We start from the raw sequence: 24488 nt of genomic DNA, 5'->3' as shown, positions 1-24488 counted from the left end.
GTGTCTGGTCACAAGCCAGATTAGAAAAACACTGCTGTGATCCTGGTGATTACTGAGTCATCTGGATACAAGAGAAACAGACTTTGGTGGCTGAGGGATTCCAATTAGACCTTTGGAAATCTGAGGGGATGACAAAGCACCTGAGAACATTGACAGATAATTTAAGTCTGGAAACATAGCTCATAGCTTAGTAAAGTGCTTGCAAACATGACATAATGAATTTAGTTCCACAGAATCCAAGGTAAAAACAGTAAATGAATAAAACGTAGCAAACAAACAAACAAAAACTGGGTAATTGCTTAGAAGGTAGAAGTAGGTAGGAACTGAAACTCCCCTGGCTCTTCATCCTTTTCTTCTAAGTGGGTTCCAAGCTAGAGAGAGACCCTATCACAAAAGTAAAAGAAATTAATAGGTTTATCACAGAAGGAAAGATACCTGAGGTTTCTCTGTAACCTCCACATGTATTCACATATTTACATACATGGACACCCTTACACACGTGTACCCCCTCATACACAAACTAGAGTATATATGAATGTGCATATACAAAACAATAGCAATAATAATAAGTATATTGTGTTAGTATTGAGAATAAATGTCAGAATGAAAAGAATTAATTGTGGCATTTTCTGCATGGAGATGATAGCATATAAGAGCTGTGCCCAAAAGAACAACAGTAGAGACTAAGGGCAAAGAGTAAACACATACCCAGGTAATTATGATAGCTAGAGAAGAGGGCTATGAATGGAACTGAGTAATATTTAAACTGACATGGAACTAGGAAGATTCTGTGCCTCAGAAAACAAAACAAAAGGAGCCTAATCCTATAACCATTAAAAGTAACAAGGACCAACACTGGGGTATTGGGCTACTACTGCTAGGTATGAAAACATAATGACTTAACTCTGAAAGAGTGCATGGCAAACCCAGAAATATCTACCACACTTTTCTCTGCACAACTGATAGAGGCAGACTGTCCTTGTAGGAAGAAGATATAGTACAGGCAAAGGCCTGTCCAGCATCATTGATTGGGTTCCACCTCCTGAATGATGCTTCTGCCATATGGAGCTGCATTGGAACAGACGATCTGGAGTTCTTTATGACTTACAGGTAAGCCTGGTAGGTCTTTGAATGAAACCGGGGTAGCTTGTCTAAGACATTAAGAACACATGTGCTGTATCATTTAGCCCTAACCTTTATATATGGCCACCTGGAATGAGGAATGGTCTAAAATTCAAGTTTGCTTTTTATTTTGATGACCAAATTGGAAAGAACATGATCTTAGGCCCCTGGGTCATATGCTAGTCTAGAGTCTATCAGAATTCTTCCTGATAGAGTATTTTTAACTTCCTATTGAATGACTACTTTGCTCAGAATTAAAGTTCATGTATTTCTGGGTATCCTGATCCTTTGGCCACCCCCCAAGTTCATCCAGATTTGTTCCAAGACTGCATTCGGACTCAAGTAAGAACTCTTTAGAGGTTAGAACAAAAAGAACAAAGCAAGCCAAACGTAAGGGTAAGACTAAGGTTTAAATAACCTAGACACCCACCTATACTATCCACAGCTTCCATCTCTATTTTACAGAACAGCCTCCACTCCTATCTCCAGGAGGAAAAATGAGGTACTCCTCAGGAAAGTGTTCTTTTCCACTGCCTGCATCTCACCCTTTTTCTGTTGTACATCAATCCCTTTGCACACACATTGCATTCTGTCTCATTTGTCTATCTAAGGCCTGTCCTTTTCCTCTAAACTCAGGTTTTTTACCTTCTGTCTTTCATATATCTTCATCTCTTCCCTCTCAAATGGACCCTTTTAATCTTTAGTAACACCTAAGATCATCCTTCAAGTGTAGAAGCTTTCCAGGGCTGCTTCTCTCTGGGTTCATCATGTTCCCCTCAGCTTCCCTCTAAATTATTTTTCAGTAAAGAGGTTCTGCCTCATTTTTTCTGTTTTGCCATTAGCCGCTCTAACCTTCTCCAAGATGTCTACCACTCACCATACTACTAAAGTGTTTCTGGGTTCCCACTGTGGTCACCCACCTTAGGCCAGAGTCAATAGGCATTTTCAGTTTTCACCTTACTGAACTATTAGTTGTTTTTAGGAGTGATCATGGCTTCACTTCAGAGACTTTTCCTCAGGCTTCAGTAACAAAGCATACATCATTCTGTGCTTTCTGTAGAGTTTGTTTCTCCAGCCTCTTCCTCCCTGATCCAGCCTGCCCTACCTACTTGGCAACTATTTAGTTAATTTAAACACCATTTCCTAGGTGTTTTCTCAGTTTTATTTTTTGTCCTTCAAGTGGTGATTTCTATCTATCTAATAATGAACTCCAGTGTATACATTCACTATAATCCTCTCATCCAAACTCTAGACCACTAACTCAACTTCCCATTTTATTATATTCTTTAGTGTAAAAGCTCTTTAACTTCATAGTGCTCCCAAATGAACTCAGGTTCTCACTTCAACCTCTGATTTTTCTCTATGATCCCTTTCTCATGGCAACTTGACACCCTCTCCATTCTCTTTCTTATTTTTTTTATTATTTCATTTATTTGCATTCCAGCTGTTGCCCTCCTCTTTGTCCCCCTCCCACAGTTCCTTCTTCCCTCTTGCCTCTGAGAGGGTGCTTTCCTCCACACATACGCCTCACCCCAGGCAGCCTCTTTCCCTGGGGCCTCACTTCTCAAGGATTAGGCTCATCTTCTCCCCCTGAGGCCAGACCAGGCAGTCCTCTGCTGTACATGTGTTGGGGACCTGGTATCATCCCATCTATGCTGCCTGGCTGGTGGCTATCTCTGGGAACTCCCTGGGGTCTGGGTTAGCTTAGACTTCTGATATTTCTTTAGGGTCACCCTACCTTTTAGCTCTTTTAATCCTTCCTCTAATTCAACCATAGGGGTCCCTGACTTTAGTCCCATGGTTGGATGTAGGTATCTGTGTCTGTCTCAGTCACCTGCTGGTACTTAGGATATACAACCCATTCTCTTTCTTAACTCACACACTGTCTCTTGGATTTCTCTCTCTCTCTCCTCTTTTCATTCATGCACTTCTCTTGTTCACTCAAGCATTGTTATCTTAAAATACACTTGTAGAAAAATACCTTGAGACATTTCCCAGTCTCTGGTATTCTAACATTACAAAACAAAATGTGTAATTAAATATTTATTAAAGATTAAATGACGACTCCCATCCCAGTATACTACAATCACTATGAAGTGGTATCCCTTATATAAAACAAATTTTGCCCCACAATAACCTCAAGTATTCACTTATTTTTCCTATTAAACTAGGCAAGAGGTCATAAACAGCATTCAGTTTTAAGCTTAATAATAATCTCCAAAGATCAAGTTAGAGTCAAGCTAAAGAAGAGGTAGTCTCAGGTTCTATTACTCATAGTTACAGTCAAGAGTAAGGGGTGCATCAAGCAGACTTAAAGGACCAGCCAAGGTGGAGTTTTCACCTTCCAGGACTACTCCAGAAAGTAAAGAAAACCATACATGCAATTTTTAATTTATTTCTTTGATTCATATACAAATATACTTTGATTTGTATTGTTCATATGAAGTTCAGAGGACAACACATGGAGTTGGTTCTCTTCCTCCATCAGGTAGTTGGCCCCAGAAGGTGAACTCCTGTCATCATGTTTTGCAGCAAGTGGCTTTACCTACTGAATCATATTAACACCACTGTAAAATGTTTATAAAGCAAAACAGCAATCGATTGATGGGTAGATATGGTATAAGCCCATAGAATGTGGCAGCAGACTGAAAGCAGGGGAAGTCTTTAACCACAGCTCTAACCCCAGTACCCAGAGGTGTGTCTGGCATATAAATGACTCCATTAGTGGCTTGTTAGTGAATAAGTGGTCCACCCTCTCATTTCTTAACAGTAGAATTTCTAGACTATATTTTTTGAATGACTAAACTCTTCTCTTTGAAGAGTCAGGCTGCCCTTAGAGGGATTAAAATCAAAGCTGCTAAAAAAAAAATAACATAGTCTCATATATGAAATGGATTCTAAGATGAAAGTGGTGGGTTACTCAAAATTACCCCTTGCAGATAATTCCATATCCTATTTCTTTAGTTAATTGATATTACTTCTTGAAAATCAACTACAGGGTCCTTCAGAAAGCCCTCCCCCACCCTGATTCCCATTGTTTATAACTCAACACTCCCCACAGTACTCCCAAAAGAGTGTAATACATTAGGAATATCTTTCATGATAGTGTTCACATTTTTAAATCCACTGATCCTCTCCTTGAGCCTCTAACTTCATTTAGGAAGGTAACATTGTCTTATTCTTGTAATAATTCTTAATTCCTAATATAGTATCTGGCACCTAGTAGATGCTAAATATGTTTCTGTCAAAGTGAACTGAATTCTTGAAGACTTTCATAGATGCTATCAATTTTATAACCTGATTCACTCATGCATTAGCTTTCAGCTAGTTTTTTTCAACTAATCCCTGTTCAAACCTGGGAGGAATGATAACGTATCATTTCATAAAGACTTTCTGGACTACTTTCAAGGTACCGAATGTCATTTTGAAAGAATTCTAATCAATAATAGTTTAAATTAGATATCAGAGAATCCAATGCATACATAAGTGCTTGCAATATTTATATAAAGCTAAACTCAACAGCTTTTTCATTCCCTTTCCTTCATTTAGCTGACATTTTAGCTGATCTTCCTGAACTGCTGAGTAGAGCAAGAGCATTTCTCTTAGAGCCTCTTTTCCTCTGTGGCATTCCACCAACAGGTGTGCAGGATTCTTTATTTTATGTATATTTTTTCTTTGCTTGCTTTATTATAAAAAAATTTACTTTGACTGGTTCTATTTCAATAAAGGCTCACTTGGATTGCATGTATAATTCAAATACAGGTCTGAGATGTCTCAGCCTGTGAAGTTGTCTGCCACCAAGTCTAACAATATTAGTCCAATCCACACATGATAGAAGGAGAAAACCAACTTTCCCAAGTTGTCCTCTGTTTTCTACACATATACTGTGGTGCACGTGCATGCACACACACACACACACACACACACACACCACATGAATGCAGACACACAGACACACACACAAATAAATGCAATTTTTAAAAGTTAAATCTAGCCCAGCCGGAGGACAGTGATCCGCCCTGCAGGGAGCACCATCTTGGCTCCGGGGCTCCGCCGAACATAGTCTGCACAGGTGAGAGTGAGGACCACAGAGGCAGACAGCTTCTGGGACAGGCGGGAGCCACAGAGCCGCTGAGGCAGCACCTTATTGGGGCCGCAGATATCCGGCACCCTCCCAGCCGGAGGACAGTGATCCGCCCTGCAGGGAGCACCATCTTGGCTCCGGGGCTCCGCCAAACTTAGTCTGCACATGTGAGAGTGAGGACCACAGAGGCAGACAGCTTCTGGGACAGGCGGGAGCCACAGAGCCGCTGAGGCAGCACCCTTTTGGGGCCACAGACATCCGGCACCCTCCCAGCAGGAGGACAGTGATCCGCCCTGCAGGGAGCGCCATCTTGGCTCCGGGACTCCGCAGAACTTAGTCTGCACAGGTGAGAGTGAGGACCACAGAGGCAGACAGCTTCTGGGACAGGCGGGAGCCACAGAGCCACTGAGGCAGCACCCTTTTGGGGCCAAGTCATCCAGCACCCTCCCAGCCTGAGGACAGAGGTCCGCCCTGCAGGGAGCGCCATCTTGGCTCCGGGACTTCACCGAACTTAGTCTGCACAGGTGAGAGTGAGGACCACAGAGGCAGACAGCTTCTGGGACAGGCGGGAGCCACAGAGCCGCTGAGGCAGCACCCTTTTGGGGCCGCAGACATCCGGCACCCTCCCAGCTGGAAGACAGTGGTCTGCCCTGCACAGGAGTCCTCTGCCCCAGGAGCAGGGAGCACATCTTGGATCCAGGACTCCACTGAAATTAGGAACTTAGTCTGCACAGCTGAGAGTGTGCACCACAGAAGCTGACAGCTTCTGTGACCTGCCAAAGCAACACAGCATCTGGGAAAGGTCCTGTTTTCGGCCTTCTTCTTTGGCCAGGAGGAGGTCCAAACGCCAGATATCTGTACACCTTCCCTTTAAGAGGAAAGCTTGTCAGCAGGGAGTGCTCTAACCACTGAAACTCAGAGGAGAGAGCCTGTCTCCCAGGTCTGCTGACAGACGATACTCAGAATCACCAGAAGAACAACCTCTGAACAGAGACAACTATAACAACTCCAGAGATTACCAGATGGCGAGAGGTAAACGTAAGAATCTTACTAACAGAAACCAAGACCACTCACCATCATCAGGACCCAGCACTCCCACTTCACCCAGTCCAGGGCACCCCAACACACCTGAAAAGCTAGACTTGGATTTAAAAGCATATCTCATGATGATGGTAGAGGACATCAAGAAGGACTTTAAAGAACTACAGGAGAACATGGCTAAAGAGTTACAAGTCCTTAAAGAAAAACAGGAAAACACAACCAAACTGGTAGAAGTCCTTAAAGAGAAACAGGAAAACACATCCAATCAGATGATGGAAATGAACAAAACCATACTAGACCTAAAAAGGGAAGTAGACACAATAAAGAAAACCCAAAATGAGGCAACACTGGAGATAGAAACCCTAGGAAAGAAATCTGGAACCATAGATGCGAGCATCAGCAACAGAATACAAGAGATTTCCATCTCTTGTAGAAGAGAGAATCTCAGGTGCAGAAGATTCCATAGAAAACATCGGCACAACAATCAAGGAAAATGGAAAATGCAAAAAGATCCTAACTCAAAACATCCAGGAAATACAGGACACAATGAGAAGACCAAACCTACGGATAATAGGAGTGGATGAGAATGAAGATTTTCAACTCAAAGGACCAGCAAACATCTTCAACAAAATTATAGAAGAAAACTTCCCAAATCTAAAGAAAGAGATGCCCATGAACATACAAGAAGCCTACAGAACTCCAAATAGGCTGGACCAGAAAAGAAATACCTCCCGACACATAATAATCAGAACAACAAATGCACTAAATAAAGATAGATTACTAAAAGCAGTAAGAGAAAAAGGCCAAGTAACATATAAAGGCAAGCCTATCAGAATTACACCAGATTTTTCACCAGAGACTATGAAAGCCAGAAGATCCTGGACAGATGTTATACAGACACTAAAAGAACACTAATTCCAGCCCAGGCTACTATACCCAGCCAAACTCTCAATTAACATAGATGGAGAAACCAAAGTATTCCACGACAAAACCAAATTCACACATTATCTCTCTAGGAATCCAGCCATTCAAAGGATAATAACAGAAAAAAACCAATACAAGGACGGGAACCACGCCCTAGAAACAACAAGAAGGTAATCCCTCAACAAACCTAAAAGAAGACAGCCACAAGAACAGAATGCCAATTTTAACAACAAAAATAACAGGAAACAACAATTACTTTTCCTTAAAATCTCTTAATATCAATGGACTCAACTCCCTGATAAAAAGACATAGACTAACAAACTGGCTACACAAACAAGACCCAACATTTTGCTGCTTACAGGAAACTCATCTCAGAGAAAAAGATAGACACTACCTCAGAATGAAAGGCTGGAAAACAATTTTCCAAGCAAATGGTATGAAGAAACAAGCTGGAGTAGCCATTCTAATATCTGATAAGATTGACTTCCAACCCAAAGTCATCAAAAAAGACAGGGAGGGGCACTTCATACTCATCAAAGGTAAAATCCTCCAAGAGGAACTATCAATCCTGAACATCTATGCTCCAAATACAAAGGCAACCTCATTCATTAAAGAAACTTTAGTAAATCTCAAAGCACACATTGCACCTCATACAATAATAGTGGGAGACTTCAACACACCACTTTAACCAATGGACAGATCATGGAAACAGAAACTAAACAGGGACACAGTGAAACTAACAGAAGTTATGGATCAAATGGATCTGGCAGATATCTACAGAACATTTTACCCTAAAACAAAAGGATATACCTTCTTCTCAGCACCTCATGGTACCTTCTCCAAAATTGACCACGTAATTGGGCACAAAACAGGACTCAACAGATACAAAAATATTGAAATTGTCCCATGCATCCTATCAGATCACCATGGACTAAGGCTGATCTTCAATAACAAAATAAATAATAGAAAGCCAACATTCATGTGGAAACTGAACAACACTCTTCTCAATGATACCTTGGTCAAGGAAGGAATAAAGAAAGAAATTAAGGACTTTTTAGAGTTCAATGAAAATGAAGCCACAACATACCCAAACTTATGGGACGCAATGAAAGCATTTCTAAGAGGAAAACTCATAGCTCTGAGTGCCTCCAAAAAGAAACTAGAAAGAGCACACATTAGCAGCTTGACAACACACCTAATAGCACTAGAACAAAAGGAAGCAAATTCACCCAAGAGGAGTAGACTGCAGGAAATAATCAAACTCAGGGGCGAAATCAATCAAGTGGAAACAAGAAGAACTACTCAAAGAATCAACCAATCAAGGAGCTGGTTCTTTGAGAAAATCAACAAGATAGATAAACCCTTAGTCAGACTCACTAGAGGGCACAGGGAAAGCACTCTAATTAACAAAATCAGAAATGAAAAAGGAGACATAACAACAGATCCTGAAGACATCCAAAACACCATCAGATCCTTCTACCAAAGGCTATACTCAACAAAACTGGAGAACCTGGATGAAATGGAGAAGTTCCTAGACAGATACCAGATACCAAAGTTGAACCAAGATCAGGTTAATGATCTAAACAGCCCTATATCCCCCAAAGAAATAGAAGCAGTCATTAATAGTCTCCCAACCAAAAAAAGCCCTGGACCAGATGGGTTTAGTGCAGAGTTCTATCAGACCTTCAAAGAAGATCTAATCCCAGTTCTTCACAAACTATCCCACAAAATAGAAACTGAAGGTACTCTACCCACTCATTCTATGAAGCCACAATTACTCTGATACCTAAACCACAAAAAGACCCAACAAAGATAGAAAACTTCAGACCAATATCCCTAATGAATATTGATGCAAAAATCCTCAATAAAGTTCTTGCTAACCGAATCCAAGAACACATCAAAACAATCATCCATCCTGACCAAGTAGGTTTCATCCTAGGGATGCAGGGAAGGTTCAATATATGGAAATCCATCAACGTAATCCAATATATAAACAAACTCAAAGACAAAAACCACATGGTCATCTCGTTAGATGCGGAAAAAGCATTTGACAAGATCCAACACCCATTCATGATAAAAGTCTTGGAAAGATCAGGAATTCAAGGCCCATACCTAAACATGATACAAGCAATCTACAGCAAACCAGTAGCCAACATCAAAGTAAATGGTGAGAAGCTTGAAGTAATCCCTCTAAAATCAGGGACTAGACAAGGCTGTCCACTCTCTCCATACCTATTCAACATTGGACTTGAAGTCCTAGCCAGAGCAATTCGACAACAAAAGGAGATCAAGGGGATACAAATTGGAAAAGATGAAGTCAAAATATCACTTTTTGCAGATGATATGATAGTATATATAAGTGACCCTAAAAATTCCACCAGAGAACTCCTAAACCTGATAAACAGCTTCGGTAAAGTAGCTGGATATAAAATTAACTCAAACAAATCAATGGCCTTTCTCTACACAAAGAATAAACAGGCTGAGAAAGAAATTAGGGAAACAACACCCTTCTCAATAGTCACAAATAATGTAAAATATCTTGGCGTGACTCTAACTAAGGAAGTGAAAGATCTGTATAATAAAAACTTCAAGTCTCTGAAGAAAGAAATTATAGAAGATCTCAGAAGATGGAAAGATCTCCCATGCTCATGGATTGGCAGGATCAACATTGTAAAAATGGCTATCTTGCCAAAAGCAATCTACAGATTCAATGCAATCCCCATCAAAATTCCAACTCAATTCTTCAACGAATTAGAAAGTGCAATCTGCAAATTCATCTGGAATAACAAAAAACCTAGGATAGCAAAAACTCTTCTCAAGGATAAAAGAACCTCTGGTGGAATCACCATGCCAGACCTAAAGCTTTACTACAGAGCAATTGTGATAAGAACTGCGTGGTACTGGTATAGTGACAGACAAATAGACCAATGGAATAGAATTGAAGACCCAGAAATGAACCCACACACCTAAGGTCATTTGATCTTCGACAAGGGAGCTAAAACCATCCAGTGGAAGAAAGACAGCATTTTCAACAAATGGTGCTGGCACAACTGGTTGTTATCATGTAGAAGAATGCGAATCGATCCATTCCTATCTCCTTGTACTAAGGTCAAGTCTAAGTAGATCAAAGAACTTCACAGAAAACCAGAAACACTGAAATTTATAGAGGAGAAAGCGGGGAAAAGCCTTGAAGATATGGGCACAGGGGAAAAATTCTTGAATAGAACAGCAATGGCTTGTGCTGTAAGATCGAGAATTGACAAGTGGGACCTCATGAAACTGCAAAGCTTCTGCAAGGCAAAAGACACCATCAATAAGACAAAAAAAAAAACCACCAACAGATTGGGAAAGGATCTTTACCTATCCTAAATCAGATAAGGGTCTAATATCCAATATATATAAAGAACTCAAGAAGGTGGACTCCAGAAAGTCAAATAACCCCATTAAAAAATGGGGCTCAGTACTGAACAAAGAATTCTCACCTGAAGAATACCGAATGGCAGAGAAGCACCTGAAAAAATGTTCAACATCCTTAATCATCAGGGAAATGCAAATCAAAACAACCCTGAGATTCAACCTCACACCAGTCAGAATGGCTAAGATCAAAAATTCAGGTGACAGCAGATGCTGGCGAGGATGTGGAGAAAGAGGAACACTCCTCCATTGTTGGTGGGATTGCAAGCTTGTACAACCACTCTGGAAATCAGTCTGGCGGTTCCTCAGAAAATTGGACATAGTACTACCGGAGGATCCAGCAATACCTCTCCTGGGCATATATCCAGAAGATGTCCCAACCGGTAAGAAGGACACATGCTCCACTATGTTCATAGCAGCCCTATTTATAATAGCCAGAAGCTGGAAAAAACCCAGATGTCCCTCAACAGAGGAATGGATACAGAAATTATGGTACATTTACACAATGGAGTACTACTCAGCTATTAAAAAGAATGAATTTATGAAATTCCTAGCCAAATGGATGGACCTGGAGGGCATCATCTTGAGTGAGGTAACACAATCACAAAGGAACTCACACAATATGTATTCACTGATAAGTGGATATTAGCCCAAAACTTAGGATACTCAAGATATAAGATACAATTTGCTAAACGCATGAAACTCAAGAAGAATGAAGACCAAAATGTGGACACTGTCCCCCTTCTTAGAATTGGGAACAAAACACCTATGGAAGGAGTTACAGAGACAAAGTTTGTAGCTGTGATGAAAGGATGGACCATCTAGAGACTGCCGTATCCAGGGATCCATCCCATAATCAGCTTCTAAACGCGGACACCATTGCATACACTAGCAAGATTTTGCTGAAAGGACCCAAAGATAGCTGTCTCTTGTGAGACTATACAGGGGCCTAGCAAACACAGGAGTGGATGCTCACAGTCAGCTATTGGATGTATCACAGGGCTCCCAATGGAGAAGCTAGAGAAAGTACCCAAGGAGCTAAAGGGATCTGCAACCCTATATTTGGAACAACATGATGAACTAACCAGTACCCCGGAGCTCTTGTCTCTAGCTGCATATGTATCGAAAGATGGTCTAGTCGGCCATCACTGGAAAGAGAGGCCCATTGGACTTGCAAACTTTATATGCCCCAATATAGGGGAATGCCAGGGCCAAAAGAATGGGAATGGGTGGGTAGGGAAGTGGGGAGCGCTATGGGGGACTTTTGGGATAGCATTGGAAATGCAATTGAGGAAAATATGTAATAAAAAATATTAAAAATTAAAAAAAATTTATCAATTTCTATTGTATTGTATATTATCTCTCTTTAATGTCCTGTTTTGGTATTTTTCTTAACCATGATATCACTATTGTTTTATCAAAAAATACACAGAAGTATTTTAATTTTTAGAAATAAATTTCCAATGAAATAACAAAGTTAAAATTTAAAACTATATTAATGACTACATTAATACAAAGAAATCTGATCCCAAAAGGGGAAATCTCAGTTTATATGAGAAACTAGAGGTAAAAATTTACTGTTTCCATTGTGTAATTTTCTATGGTCATAACTTAGATTTAAACTCTGTATAAATGTGTCAGGTTACTCTAAATTATTCCATGTCAGCATCTTATTATTCAGTTTTCTTCCTGATCTGTCCAAATAACTGAATACAACAACTTAAGAAAGGGTTTATTTTGGCTTACAGTTCAAGGGGACAGTTCAGTATGGCAGAGCATCTTATAAAGTGGATGGTCAACCAATGGAGGCACCCATGGCTCCAGCTGCATATGTAGCAGAGGATGGCTTTATCTGGCATCAATGGGAGGAGAGGCCCTTGGTCTTCTGAAGGCTGGACACCCCAGTGTAGGGGAATGCCAGGGAGGTGAGGTAGGAGTGGGTGGATAGGTGGGGGAGCACCCTCATGGAAGCAGTGGGAAGGGGGATGGGATAGGAGGTTTGAGGAGGGAAAGGGGATTAATAGTTGAAATGTAAAAATGGGGCTTGAGAGATGGCTCAGCTGTTAAGAACACTGTCTGCTCTTCCTGAGGTTCTGAGTTTAATCCACAGCAACCACATGATGGCTCAACCATCTGTAATGGGATCCAATGCCCTCTTCTGGTATGTCTAAAGACAGCTACAGTATATACATAAAAACAAAAAGACTAACTATTTATGTAAACAAATAAAATGTCCAATAAAATTTGGATGATAATTGTAAAAAAAAAAAGTGGGTGGTCACATTGCAAATAGCCAAGAAGCAGAGAGAGATTCATGCCTTTGCATTAATCAGCCCAGAACCCCAGCACCATGGAGTGGTTCCACCTACTGTGACTGAGAGGGCTGTTTGGCTGTTCTCACCTCTGTTAACCTAATCTAGATAATCCCTCATGAATAGCAGTAATTTATGCAAATGACACATGTCTATGATAGGCCTAAGATAGGAGAACCATATCTTTCTCACTGGAAGTCTCAGCTGACTTAATATCCCCAATCTCACCATATTCTGACTTTACCAATCAAAAGACAAGATCATTATTTATTATGCGGAACATAAGGTTTATGGTGGTACTCTTATTAAAGAGAGGAAAAGGTTTGTGGATCAGGTACACTCTTTAAGCAAGGAAAAATTTGGTCTTTTATAGGGCTGTTAGGAAGAGTGCAGTTGTGGGATTTATGGGTTGCTAAGACAGGGTTATGTTGACACCAGCTACCGAGGGTGGTTGCTAGGGGAATACCATCATTGAGAACTTGATATTCAGAACATGTTTCTTGCAAAAGTCCATTCTCTGGTGGGTGATGTTGAGAAGCGAGAGCTGTTACTGATTGGCTGATATTCTTGAGCAGTTCCAGTGATTATTATTGCCATGGCTACAGAACTGTCACTGGCAGATCAAATGCATTGAAGAAGTTCTGCTTAGTTGTTACTGTGGATTCTGAACAATCATTTGCTAAGAGTTTAAATTTTTGTCATGTTATTCTCCCATGTCAATAAGAAAAGGAAAGATGGTAGGACCATATGGAGGATTGTATAGCTTGGGAGTGGCTGGTGCCATTTCATACACATTTATTGTTCAGAGAAAATAATAGGGATGGGCTAACAGCAATGGAAAAGGAAGGAACAGTCAACACATATCAATGGGCAGCAATATTTTCAGCAATCATAGGTCCTTCTACCCTGGTAGATGTTATGGTAGACGAGAAGTACCATGCACTTATCTGAAAAGGAAGGGCATAATGTCTGTTTAAAAATACAGCCAATACTATTATTACTTGAAAAATTCCCTTTCTTCCGACCATCTTGTGAGTGCCTTCATTTGTGGAACTGAAAGACGGATCAATACTGAGGAAATCAAGTTCTTAAATGTCATGCTTTTTCTGTAATGTGTATTTTCTATAACAAATTACAAGGGACAAAAACATAGTATGTAGATCTTTAGTTTGCTACTTTATGTGAATTATAAAGTGAGGGACATGACCCAAGAAATATAAGACAGACTTATGCGACTGATGCATTAAAACACCACAATAATTACACCTAGAATGGAATCCTCATCATCTTTAGACTGGAATTTCTGCTTTCATTTATTCTATCCTCATGTTAGATCTCCTATAATGAGTGCAGTAATAAATTATATTGTTGTTTTCTAGTTTTTAAAAATCTCAAAGACTCCCTTTTAAAAGTTACTCATCAAATAGTATAAAGTCCTTTGCTTTATTGTTGAAATGAGAGGCAACCAAATACAACACAAATACTCAGAGAAGTGAAAAATACTCATTGAACACCAGAGAATGGATATTGAGATTTATTTTAGGTCTATAGTCTTTTGCCCTACAATCTGTTGGGCCACACAAATTGACCTGCTTTTAGCTTCCCTCATCTCTTCTGCTTTAGTTTGCTGTTAGTCCTATTATTCCCACCTTTATTGTGTGACTCAAATGACCCTCATGTGGGCAGAGGAGGCAATGCTGTTCTCTCTCAGCTGCTTAGCTGACAGGATTTCTCAGTATGGAACAGCGGCATCTATTAGTGAACTAATCATGTCTTTAAGATTAGAACTGGAGAAATTTCCCTGAGTTTCATCTCACAATATTTTCAAATTAAAAATAAATATGATCTTCCTAAATTTTAAGCTTCTGTTAGGGTTATAAAACTGTCATCTGAAGAGGCTTATAGTTCCAAGTGTGTACCCAAATGGACATGCATGTACCTATGTGAAATAGTGATGGTGGAATCTGATATGGATTTTCCTGATTTTCTTCCTTGAAACTGTATTTTGCCTGCACCATCCTTTTCAATGCTTGTCACAACAGTGTAGATTAGATATAAGGTATGTAATTGCTATGTGACAGGTGCAGTTTGAACATCAGTAAACAATAAACTGGGTATCAGATACTTAAGCTCCAGAACTATTTTAACCACATCCCTCTGTCTTTCACAGCAGTAAATATGTCCTTGTGTGTGAGGTGGTGGTGGTGGTGGTGGTGGTAGTGGTGTGTGTGTGTGTGTGTGTGTGTGTGTGTGTGTGTGTGTGTGTGTGTGTGATTGGGTCAATATTTCCATGGCATTGTCCACAACTCTGACATACAAACCATCATTTAACAACGGGGTAGCAGGATTCTTTAGCTTTGTCTGATTTCAATCACTATTACCTTCATGCCAGCTGTATTCGTCTGACATAAAGCAACTTCATCCCTCCTGCATGTCTGTCTCCTGAATTATTTTGGACTGCTTCTCTCTGGTACACAAATTGCTGAATAATCTCCTCCTTGCATGGCATGCTGCTAATCTACTCTAGACACCACTATCTAAGGTTAAATCATCCAGTGCCAATAAAATACTCACTTTTCATGTCAAACATTGTGTGGAAGAAGCATGCTTCACTTCTGCTCCTTGGGATACATGATGGATTGACTCTGTAAACATGGTATTTTGCACACACACACAAAAACATACTTTTCAGGTAAACAGACTATTTTATTATTTTCATTTTTCTTCCCTGCATATTTTTTTTCTGAAAAACATATAAAATAAGTTTTGTTATTGCCTCAGTTGGCCCTTTAAGGTTGGATGAACAGCTTTTAGATTCCCCAGCTGACCAATGAATGGAACAGCATCAAGCTTGTCTTCTGAAACAGCTTCAGTAGATGGGACAAAGTCAGTTGCCCAGTAGAGGTGGTCTTTAGCTAAAGGTCAAATGAAATTGTACTGGAAGCTGTGAGATTACCTTCAAGTGGGTATTTTAGGTGGTGGTAGTAATGGGTAAACTTTGTGGGAACTGGCGAGAAAACTGTAACTTTCTAAAGCCAGTGGTCTTTATCCCTCTCATTTTGTCTTCTTTATTCTAAAGAAATAAGAAATGCTGGCTTGTACTTGATTTATTTTTTTCTCCTTTGTTAGACTAGGCAAAAGGTTGGAGTAGGGTATTTACAGTTAGAAAGTTTGTATGTGTGAAAGACTATACCTTGTGAAATTCACTACATTGGTATAAGGCCTATTTTTGAGCTATAGCTACTTCCAAAACAGCAGAGGCCAAAATGCCACCCAAATCTCCCCTGTTCTTTCTAAAACAGGAGATTGAAAGGCCATGTGAACAATGTCCTTCCAGTACTAGGAGAAAAATGAGTTGTTTATCAAGGAGTCTAGACCTAGAAAATTCTGCACAAACAAGTATTATTTAAATAATTCTTATCTCCCTCTATCTTACCCATTCCCCACAGCATATAGTTGTTTTCCCATATTTACCTATCTTTGTTCGACTCATATCAAACCCCGGGGCTTTGTTACCCCTTTTCTTCACAAGAGATCTGATGCTGTGTTAAATTCTCCTGTTCATATTTCTTATGTCAGTTCATGCTTTCCTCTTGTCAGTTTAATTTTCAAGCCAGAATGACCTATACGAACTATAAAATTGTTCCATACTCTAAAATTATTGGGGGGGGCATAAAAGGTACATACTAAGTTTCTTTAGTGATTCATCACAACCTGGTTGCTCAGGACAACAGAAAAGCATTGTCTGACAGTTCTGGAGGACAGATGTTCAAACTGTGTCCCTATCTGAAAGCTCTAGAAAAGGATCCCCTCTTGATTCTTCTAATGGTTGGTAGGAATACTTGATGTATTGAGGCATATTGACATATTACTCTGACCTCTGCCTCTATCACCACAGAATTCTTTCCTGTGTGTCTGAGTCCCAATTCATTTCCTTTTTGGACATAGGTCCTCATATCAGTACAAATATGCCCAATATGATTTTTTTCTTAACTTGATACCTGCAATGATATAATGTCCAAACATTGTCACATTCTCAGGTGCCAGGGAATAGGAATTGAATAACATCACTTGTGAGGAATGTCACACTCCTTACATCATGAGGCAAGACTACATTGTGGTGAAAGCCCAGGGCTTGTAGCAAAGGAATTACTGGAAACAGGGATCATGGATTTCCTCTTGGTTTCCAGCAGCAGCAAGAGTCCCCTTTTGTCCACAATTAAGGCTGTGTTTTCAGCAGGGTGTGTTGTCACTGTTCTTTCTATCTTGATGTGCTCCACAACCAACAAGGAGACTATAGAATAACCAGAATCTTTATCTTACCTTTCTCTATCCATGTCCTTAGCAACAAGGCTCTCTTGTGAAAGAGATGTACCTTTCCCACATTTTAACAGATGTACCTTTCCCACATTTTCTGTATGGATTAGATTCTTGGTTTGCTTTGGGCAAGAGAATATGGCAGGAATGAGTCTTCAGTCTAAGTCTGTTATACTATGAAAGTGTTGTATATTTTCAGTCTTCCTCTGCAATCTAGCCATCATGGTTAGAATAAGTCCAAGTGAGATTTCCCATGTGGAGCAGAGGAATCTTGTGTCATCTTTGATGCATCTGTACTGGACCAGGGACCACCCAGTTCCCATGTTACTCACAGTTTCCTGCTGATTTATGTGTATGTTAAGCTATGTTCAGATGAGCATCAACTAGATAGTCTGAAATGCCTTGCCAACCATAAATTTGTGGAAATAACACATACTTTTTAAAAAAAATTTTATTATTAATTCATTTAAAAATTACCTTGGTTTGTGTGTGTGTGTGTGTGTGTGTATATATATATATATATATATATATATATATATATACGTACATGTATCATGTTGTATATATGAAGATCAAAAGACATCTTTCAGAAGTTGGGTCTCTAATTCTAGTACATGGTTACCTGAGTTCATACTAAGGTCATTATTTTTGCAACAAATGCCTTTCCCCACGAGTCCATGATTATTGGTTTAAAGCATTGCAGTTTGAAGAACTTGGTGTGCAGTATCTATATGGCACAGAACAAGAACTTTTGGGGTTATACCCAATCTCCAAAAACATTGTATTAATTTTCCTTAAAAAAGAAAAGTTGAAGTAATTTTCAATAATGTTCATAACCTTTGTTATGTGAGAGAAAAACATGCTGGAATTGTGGCCTGGGATAATTTAGAAACTAGAAACTGCTCTTTATGTGTGTTTGGACTCAGTCAAGATGGTTTCCATGCCAATATTTAAAACAGTGACATCTGGTTGCTCTCAGCTGCATATGATAAGGAACCCTAAAGAATGAGACAAGTTAAAGAAAAGAGCTAGCTGTATGCAGAACTCGGAGGTGTTACAGAGAGCCTTCTTTGTTGGAAAATAAAACTGTTTCCCAGCTTCAGTTCTGTTGCCAAGATCAAGTTCTCAAAGTAATATAAGGCTGGAAGACAAATTAGAGCTAGCTTGTGAGAGCCTTTGCTAAGATTTTAAAAAGAATTAAGGCCATGTTTAGTAGACCTTGTCAGCTGGATAAAAGGGCTGTTAGGAAGCGTGTATAGGCTGGGTGGCACTGAAGTCTCATTCCAAAGTAACTGTGATTACATCTAGAAAGTGAGACTTAAAAAAAGATTTTTTCAGGTGACTTTTCTACCACAAAGTAGATAATGATCAGGTTCATAGAAAGCCCACACAGTTTTTAATTGACTTCTATTGACTGAAGAGCTTCAATATTGAACTAAAAGGGACGGACGTCTTTCAAATTGCAAAAGTAACTATGTTCCCTTAATTTTACTTGAACAGGAATCATATTGAGAAATCTACACAGCTGCAAACACAGGACCTTTCTTCAGAAATAAGATGTGACAGAAAAAGGACATTTCAGATCTTAGGAGATAAGTCTTTGCAGAAGCATCCAGAGGGGGCGTCGGACAAGTGAATCAGTCCCAGGTAGTAGAATAAACATTGGATAAAGGGACACTGCTTGGACCCAATATCTTAAGTCTGGCGTCGATTTACTAAACAAAAATCTTAGAATTACTACCAAATTCTGATTATTCTGTAACCCCTAGCCTGAATTTTTAATAGGAATGAAAATTTGCAATGGATTAGCAGCATCTGTCTTGGACCATTATTGTATTTGGAGTATAGAAGCCTTGTCTTTTCAGTTGAAAACATCTCTGCATTATGAAGAGGCACAGAAGACTTGATGTAAGACTTAATGACACAGTGTGGCAGAGACTGTAGCTCTTGAAAGGTGGTGGCTATATTTTGTCTATGAGATAGACGTAATTAATTGAGATCATGGGGTCTTTATAGTCATTCAGTTGTAAACGCCATCCTGATTATTCAACCTTTCATTTTTCTTATCTCTTTTTACAATGTGAAGGTGTCATTTGTACTTTCAATACATAGCATCTATTTCCTTCCTTTTTGAATGTCAAATGGCCCTGTGAGTTTTTGTTTTTGTCAGTTAATACAGCTGATGCGATGGTATTCCAGTTCTGTCCTTACGCTGTGTGAAACTTCGCATTTGCCTTTTCTTGCTTTTGGAATCTAGCCAGGTTCATGCACATCCAGGTTAGCTTTTCAGATAAGAGATAGATGAGGGTAGAGTCTCCGAACTGCTTCCTAGCTGGTTCAACAAAGGAATGGACAGGCCTAGATAAGCTGCCTTCTTAATCCATGTGTTAGTGACCCAAGTCAATATGCAGTGAGCCTCACATCTAGACCACGGTGCTCTATGGCTCCATTCATTACTTCTGAGAAATTACAGTTACTCGTGGTTTAAAGAGTGCTATATATTATAATTCTCATGCAGCAATACTAATAAATAAAATATCTTAGTCTGTGCTGCTGTAGCAATACCTAAGAGCAATATATAAGTGACAGCTGTTTATTTATCATAGTTACCTAGACTGGGAAGTCCAAAATCAAGCCACTAATTTGTGTGCTTATGTGTTGTCTGTTGATGTTTGATCCCTGTCTTCAAGATAATGCCTCACGACTGCATTCCCCAGCAGGAAGGGATTCAGTTTTCAAACTGAGGATGGCAGAGAAAGAAACAACCCTTGCCTTTCAAGTTATTCTATGAGCCCTAATCCCATCTGCCAGACTCCACCCTTCTGACTTAGCTACCCTTTGTATACCTCTGCCTTTAAAAATCCTACCATATTGACTGAAAATCAATACACACACATTCTGGAGTGTGTTTAGACCACAGCTCTGCCTAAACCTAAAGCTAGACAGGAGAAGGAAGAGCTCATCAAAATGTGTGCTGAGCTTGGGGAGGCCACAAGCACATGTTCCATCCATGTTCATCCTGCTGGTGGATGAGCTTGGTCCCAGCCCTGCTGGTGACATGGTTGCTGGAGAGAAGCGGAAAGAGATAAAAACTTTACTAAATTCACATTACTTTTGGGAAGTAGACAGTAAATAGTTGCTGATGAAAGTTCACAGTAGAAATGGGTGTCGGGGGCAATAAGGACAGGTTGGTGACAGTGGGAAATAGTGACAGACAGCCTCACATTATAGCCTAGTGATAAGATGCTTTTCTTTAACCTAGGAGGTGCTGAACTCTGAAATGATATTAGAATACACCAAGAGCACACCAGAACCACACCCAACTCCAAGACTCCTCATGGGTATGCAGGGGTGGCAGAAATAAAATGTAAGATTGGTGCTTATGGAAATCATGTGACAAGGATTGGAGAAAGGAAAACTGCTCCAAGTCCTATCTGAGCAAATTGAAATTATATTTCAAAGTGAATAAAAATACCATCCATTTGCATTTGTGGTTTACAGTTATAAAAAACATTTACAAACATGGTTTTATATATAATTTATACATTATATATGGGTGTTTGTATATACATATCTATATATTTATACATAGGAATGTCTATAGGTATGTATATACATACATATCTATGTATGTATATGTAGGAATATCTATAGGTATGTATAGGTTTATATATATATGTATATATTTGTATAACACATTAACATGAATACTACTCTCTCTCTTTCTCTCTCTCTCTCTCTCTATATATATATATATATATACATACATATATATGCATTTATGTATGAATAAAAATAAAAAAATGTTAAATGTTTCCTAAACTGTTGTTCCAAAAATAATGGGTTGTTTCAAATATTTTTTTAAATATTTGTTGCCATATGTACTGTTATTTTCAAAGTAAAGGAACTAAATATTTACAAACTTCCATTTGTTCCAAAACTGAATGATGCTTTTCTTCTTATTTTATTCTTCTAGGCCTCATTAAAAATATGGTTGCTAACCCTATAGTTGGAACAACATGATGAACTAACCAGTACCCCGGAGCTCTTGTCTCTACCTGCATATGTATCGAAAGATGGTCTAGTCGGCCATCACTGGAAAGAGAGGCCCATTGGACTTGCAAACTTTATATGCCCCAATATAGGGGAATGCCAGGGCCAAAAGAATGGGAATGGGTGGGTAGGGAAGTGGGGGGCGCTATGGGGGACTTTTGGGATAGCATTGGAAATGTAATTGAGGAAAATATGTAATAAAAAATATTAAAAAAAATAAATAAAAATTGAAAGCTTCTAAAAAAAATATACACACAGGCACACACCCACTAATAAACGAGTTACTCCTTTCAAAAAAAAATATGGTTGCTAATCTTTGCTATCACCTTGATTCGACATAAAAATCACTGTGAAAAAAACACCATTCATGTGACTATGAAAGACTTAGCCAAGAAGCCCTGCTCAGAATGTGACAGCCACCAGTATTCATCTCAGCTTCCAGATACATATGCACGGTGACCGGCCATCTTGTCCTTAGGCTGATGTGCCTTTGCTGACGTGACAGACTGTATCCTCTCATATTGTAAGCCAAAACCTTGCCAGATGTGTTGTCACAGAGCCCAAAAATGTAATTAATATAGCAACATTCAAAATTAAGAAATGTTTAACTTCTGATTTTATGCTACTCTTGCAAGGTACATGTTTAAATCTTGGAGTCAAATTCAATCTAGAAAATTTTAAGTTTTGTAAGTAAAACAAAAATACTAAATATTTCTGCATCATATACTTTACTGAATTTAATGTTTCCCCTTTGCATGCTCTGTACTGATTCTGCAGTGTGCTAGTATGTGCTTTGCTCTTCGTATTCCTAGGACATCTCCTGAGAAGAAAAATGATAGCATGTGTGTGTGTGTGTGTGTGTGTGTGTGTGTACTTGTGAGTGAGGGGTGGGAGTCAGGGAAGCATTGAAGGCCATTTGCTGGTAGGTGTCCCTCTTATTTCTAAGTGGTCTCTCTTTTGTTTTACTAAGGCCTTGGACTAAAAACATGGTGTTCATTTTTGCAATTAAAACTTTTCCCACTGATTGCAATGTCATTTTCACCTAAAAATACACTTATGGAAAAATTGAGAATAAATGTTGAACAAATATCTGTACTCTGGTCCAGTGAGGTCTAAGTATAAAATTACACTACACATGCGTGCATGCATTGTGTGTATGTGTGTGTGTGTTTGTGTGTGTGTGTGTGAGTGAGAGTGTGTGCATACACGCATGTGTGTGTGCCTTTTTCTAAAATCTTTTGAGTGTTTCTTTGACCATTTCTTTTCTTCATGAGCTAAGGATCTAGCCATATTTTAGCAATGATTTTAGGACCGATTTAACAAAATGCTGATTTCCTACTACTGTTACCCCTTTGTTTGTGTTCCTTTACTCTTCATACTGATAAAACTTATATATCCATTTATTGTGTTAGCTATGATATTAAGTTTAGTAATTAAATACAAATAACTGATTTTTATAATTCTCTACTACTATCTACATTTACTTACTTATATCCAACCTAGGCTAAAGCGCTGATCAAGATGTGCTCATCGTTGAGACAAAGTCACAATCATGCATCCAGCAGAGTAAATATGTCTTATATTTTGGTCTCAATGTCATACTGAAGTGCTGTATCTTGATTGATTATAACCCCAAGCTCTTGCCTTACAATGCTGCATCTATCAACTCTTATCAGCTCTCCACTCCTTATGCTTTCACTTTTTTGTTTTTGCTGCCTTCCTGAATATGACATTCTATAACACAATATCCCTCACTTGTCTCACACCCGGCTCGGCCTTCCTTCCTTTCCAATCTGGTACCACGAGTCAAGGCAGCCTCTATCTTCATGTCTCAAGCAGATATGTTTGCAAACACTGCTGAATTGAATCATAACAGAGAATTTCCAAACCACTGTGTTGTAATCATCCATCTCAATCCAATGGCTATTCTTGGTTATTTGACCAAAGTTTATTTATCATACAGAAGAATACTGAGTTTATGGAATGTTATGTTTTTCCTCCACAAAATAAATTAACACCTACATGAAAAAGCTGAAACTTTCTGGAACCTTCCAAGTTTTCCATACTGGAATTCCCTTAGCTTTCTATGTTCCTGTCATGTAACTCCCAAACACCAAAGATCAACTCCAACCAGGTTAGGTTTATCCTGCTCCTTCAGACCTTTCAAGCCTCTTATCAGAATCAGTATTCTTTCCTTTGCCTTGCTTGCTCCCAGGTTCCAGCAGACTTCCAGGATCCGATGCTCTCTGACCTTTTATGTGTTCCCTTCTGTGTTCCCTCCATGTCAATTTGAACTCCTGATCACTGTTGAAAACAGAGCGCCTTAGTCACCTTCAGATCCACATTGTTAAGGAGAGCCGACACCTAGCAAACTCATTATTTATAACCTATCTGTTCTTTGAGAAGGACTTATAGACATCCTGTATGTGTATAGTTTTCTATTTTGAAATGCATTCTGACACACATCCTCACATTTAATCCTCACTACAAGCTTGCCAGGAAGCAATGGAGATTTCATCTGTTTTGAAATGAGAACAGTCAGTCTCAGAGAGATCAGGACCCACAGAGTTTACAAAACAGCCTCAGGCCAGGAGACTGGTAATGACAAGGTTTAGAGTACAGGTTTTTGACTGCTTTTACTATGGTCATACCGTATGCTACTGTATGGCGAAAGTGTGGGACTATCTTAGTAAATAGAAAAGATACCTTTAAAAGTTTGTTTAATGATATCACTATTTTAGAACATTTTAAGAACTTCTGCATACTTATCAAAGCCATACTTATTCTACTTTGAGAGTTCAACCAGCCATTCATAATTAAATAATAGGGCAGATTTTTGCTAATAATACATCTTTGCTGTGCTTAAGTATTCAGCTGCCACCACCAACAATCTGATAAGGGCATAATGAGGACGATGTATCTGAAAAATAAAGATATCCACAGTAGGACTAGCTGGGTGGTGAAGCTCACCTGCAAAATTACATATTAAGTCTCTATACTCTGTCAAATATTTAAGTAACAAATCAAGCAAGAGAGTCTTTGTCAGCCTCTTATTTGGAACCAGATGTACTTTTAGACTTTTGTCCCATCTGTATATTTAATCTTAGATATGAAAACATCATATTAATTAGAACTGCCCCATTAATTACAGCAGATTGTTTAGGGCATGAGATAGTGAGCGTATATTTAGTGCAGCTGGAGTGATTCTTAGACATATCATA

General features: G+C 39.2%; 1 long non-coding RNA gene across 2 annotated transcripts; it reads left to right on the top strand.

Moving 5' to 3' along the window:
* The first annotated feature begins 1003 nt into the window (after positions 1 to 1003).
* LOC115029231 (uncharacterized) lies at positions 1004 to 21330 on the top strand. Of its 2 annotated transcripts, none has more exons than XR_015044753.1 (3): positions 1004 to 1110; positions 18715 to 18861; positions 21191 to 21330. It is a non-coding gene; the product is annotated as an uncharacterized LOC115029231 (long non-coding RNA). The 2 variants fall into 2 exon arrangements; XR_003834785.2 differs by lacking the exons at positions 1004 to 1110; positions 18715 to 18861 and adding exons at positions 19010 to 19122; positions 20477 to 20581.
* Positions 21331 to 24488: the final 3158 nt, after the last annotated feature.

The sequence above is a fragment of the Mus caroli genome, unplaced genomic scaffold, assembly GCF_978045245.1.
Source record: "Mus caroli unplaced genomic scaffold, Mus_caroli_1 scaffold_12, whole genome shotgun sequence".
Taxonomy (NCBI): domain Eukaryota; kingdom Metazoa; phylum Chordata; class Mammalia; order Rodentia; family Muridae; genus Mus; species Mus caroli.
The sequence above is the reverse complement of the archived record's forward strand: the minus strand, read 5'-3'. Positions and strand labels throughout refer to the sequence as shown.